The sequence below is a fragment of the Mirounga leonina genome, unplaced genomic scaffold (assembly GCF_011800145.1).
Source record: "Mirounga leonina isolate KUSES-001 unplaced genomic scaffold, KU_Mleo_1.0 Mir_101664, whole genome shotgun sequence".
Lineage (NCBI taxonomy): Eukaryota > Metazoa > Chordata > Mammalia > Carnivora > Phocidae > Mirounga > Mirounga leonina.
Genome location: NW_023270175.1, coordinates 16,064,408 through 16,068,379, shown reverse-complemented (window position 1 = coordinate 16,068,379; position 3,972 = coordinate 16,064,408).

Below are 3,972 nucleotides of genomic sequence, written 5' to 3'. Positions count from 1 at the left end.
AGCCATTGACTGGGAAAACAAGAGGGGCTGATTTTTGTGAGTTCTTACAACCAGCCAGATCTCAAAGACTAGAGTTTTAGAGGTCCATGCCACAGTGGGTATGGAGCCTGGTGAGCACTGCAGTGCTCCTGTGGAGGAGGGCAGAGAACCTGGGGGAAGAAGGTACAATCTGATGATCCCCTGGGATGCACTGGGAGAGAGCGTCCCCCCTTCTTTGAGTGCATCTGGGAGAGATGGCACTGCCTCTCAGGGGACAAAAGAGCCAGAGGGTGCCATTATGTTCCCCCACCCCTCAGCATAGGCATAAAGACACCAGCTGAGGTGGCTAACCTGGACACCAGCTTTTTGCTGGTCTTTACTCCAAACACCAAGCTCCTGTGCTTTGGTCTGACTGCCTTTCTGGGACAAACCTGCACCAGTCCCAGTACAGTGAGACTCCCCAACCCAGAAGATGAGCATGGGTCCTCACCATGCCAGATACCTAAAGTCTGGAGTTTTAAAACTCAGCTGGCCTGCCTGGGATAAACAGGTGCACTGCACTGCAAGGCAGGCAGATAGCCAGGACAGAGACAAGGTGAAGGCAGGGATCTGAGGGACACCTGGGACACATGAGGGGAGATTGTTTGGTCTTCTGTGAGGGCTTCCTGGACACTGACAGGTGTGAACTTCCCTCTCCAGGGCGAGGAAGAGGGTTGGTGTCATTTTTCTCCCCTACCCCTCAGCATAAACTAACTTCAGGAAACAGCACAGCGCCAACAGTGGTGACTCAACTCCACTAAGCCCCACCCCCCCACACTCTGCAAGTGCTGCTTTACTAGGACAAATGTGCCTGAGAACTGGAACAGTGGGCCCCTCCCCCAGAAGACAAGCAAACCCTTACACACAACACAAGCCAGAGTAGCCATCCTTATATCAAACAAACTAGATTTACCAAAGACGGTAATAATACATGAAGAAGACTATAAAAAAAGATGAAGACAGGAACTATATCATAATAAAGGGGTCTATCCAAAAAGAAGAAATAACAATTGTAAATATTTATCCCCCAACTTGGGAGCACCCAAATATATAAATCAATTAATAATAAATATAAAGAAATTCATTGATAATAATACGATAATAGTAGGAGACCTTAACACCCTAATGACAACAATGGACAGATCATCTAAGCAGAAAATCAACAAGGCAACAATGACTTTGACACACTGGACCAGATGGACTTAACAGATATTGTCAGAACATTTTATCCTAAAGCAGCAGAATATACATTCTTTTGAGTGCATATGAAACATTTTCCAGAATAGATCACAGATACTGGGTCACAAATCAGGCTTCGACCAGTACAAAAATACTGAGATCATACCTTGCATATTTTCAGACCACAATGCTATGAAACGTGAAGTCAACCACAGAAAAAAATTTGGAAGGACCACAAATACATGGAGGTTAAAGAACATCCTACTAAAGAATGAATGGATTAACCAGGAAATTAAAGAAGAAATAAAGAATACATGGAAGCAAATGAAAATGAAAACACGACAGTCCAAAACCTTTGGGATGGAGCAAAAGTGGTCCTAGGAGGGAAGTATATTAGCAATGCAGGCCTTCCTCAAGAAGCAAGAAAAATCTCAAATACACAAACTAATCTTACACCAAAAGGAGCTAGGAAAAGAAAAATTGAATCCTAAAGCCAGCACAGGAAAAGAAATAATAAAGATTAGAGCAGAAATAAATGATATAGAAACAAAAAAGGAGAATGCATCAATGAATCCAGGAGCTGATTCATTGAAAGAATTAATAAAATTGATAAATCCCCAGCCAGATTTATCAACAAAAAAACAGAGGGGCACCTGGCTCAGTCCGTTAAGAGGCTGCCTTTGGCTCAGGTCATGATCTCAGGGTCCTGGGATCAAGCCCCACGTCAGAATCCCTGCTCAGTGGAGAATCAGCTTCTCTCTCTCCTTCTGCCCCTCCCCCTGTCTGTGCACTCTCACTCTCTCCCTCTCTTTCAAATAAATAAAATCTTAAAAAGAAAAAAAGAAAAACTATATGCCAACAAATTGGACAACCTGGAAGAAATGGATAAATTCCTACAACCATATAAACTACCAAAACTGAAACAGGAAGAAATAGAAAACTTGAACTGACCAATAACCAGCAAAGAAATTAAATCAGTAATCGAAAACCTCCCAACAAACAGAAGTCCAGGGCCAGATGGTTTCCCAGGGGAATTCTACCAAACATTGAAAGAAGAGTTAATACCTATTCTTCTCAAACTATTCCAAAAATTAGAAAAGGAAGGAAAATTTCTAAATCCATCCAATGAGTCCAGCATTACCCTGATACCAAAACCAAAGACTCCACTAAAAAAGAGAAGGCCAATATCCCTGATGAACATGGATGCAAAAATTTTTAATAAAATACCACCAAATTGAATCCAACAATACAATGAAAGAATGATTCAGCACAATGAACTGGGATTTATTTCTGGGTTGTAAGGGTGGTTTAATATTTGCAAATTAACCAACATCACATTCCACATTAACAAAAGAAATGATAAGAACCATATGATCATTTTAATAGATGTAGAAAAAGCACTTGACAAAATACAACATCCATTCATGATAAAAACCCTCAACAAAGTAGGGATAGAGGGAACATACCTCGACATCATGAAGGCCTTATATGAAAGACCCACAGCTAATATAATTCTCAACGGGGAAAACCTGAGAGCTTTTCCTCTGTCAGGAACAAGACAGGGATGTCCACTCTCACCACTATTACTTATCATAGTACTAGAAGTCCTAGCCTCAGCAATCAGACAACAACAGCAACAACAACAACAACAACGAAACCAAATAAAACAAATAAAAGGCATCCAAACCAGCAAGGAAGAAGCCAAACTGAATATTTGCAGATAACATGATACTCTACATAGAAAACTCAAAGACTCCAACAGAAATTTGCTAGACCTGATACCCGAATTCAGCAAAGTCACAGGATACAAAATCAACATACAGAAATTTGTTGCATTTTTATACACCAATAATAGAAAGAGAAAGAGAAGAGAAATCAAGGAATTGATCCCATTTACAATTGCACCAAAATCTATGAGATACTTAGGAATAAACCTAACCAAAGAGATAAAAGATCTGTACTCAGAAAACTATAGAACACTGATGGAATAAATTGAAGGTGACACAAAGAAATGGAAAAATATTCCATGCTCATCGATTGGAAGAATAATTATCATTAAAATGTCTATACTACCCAAAGCAATCTACACATTTGATGCAATCCCCATCAAAATACCACCAGCATTTTTCACAGAGCCAGAACAAACAATCCTAAAAATTTGTATGGAAGACAAAGACCCTGATTAGCCAAAGCAATCTTGAAAAAGAAAAGCAAAGCTGGAGGCATCACAATTTCAGGCTTCCAACTATATTACAAAGCTGTAGTCATCAAGATAGTATAGTATTGACACAAAAATAGACACATAGATCAACAGAACAGAGTAGCAAACCAAGAAATGAACCCACAACTATATGGTCAACTAATATTCAACAACACAGGAAACAATATCCAATGAAAAAAAAAGTCTCTTCAACAAATGGTATTGGGAAAACTGAGCTGAAATGTGCAGAAGAATCAATCTGGACCACTTTTTTACACCATACACAAAAATACATTCAAAATGTATTAAAGACCTAACTATGGGACAGGGAATCATTAAAATCCAAGAGGAGAACACAGGCATTATCCTCTTTGACATTAGCCGTAACAACTTGTTATTAGATATGTCTCCTGAGGCAAGGGAAACAAAAGTAAAAATAAACTATCGGGACATCATCAAAATAAAAAGTTTCTGCACAGTGAAAGAAACAGTCAACAAAACTAAAAGCAACCTGCAGAATGGGAGAAGATATTTACAAATGACATATCTGATAAAGGGTTAGTATCCAAGAGCTA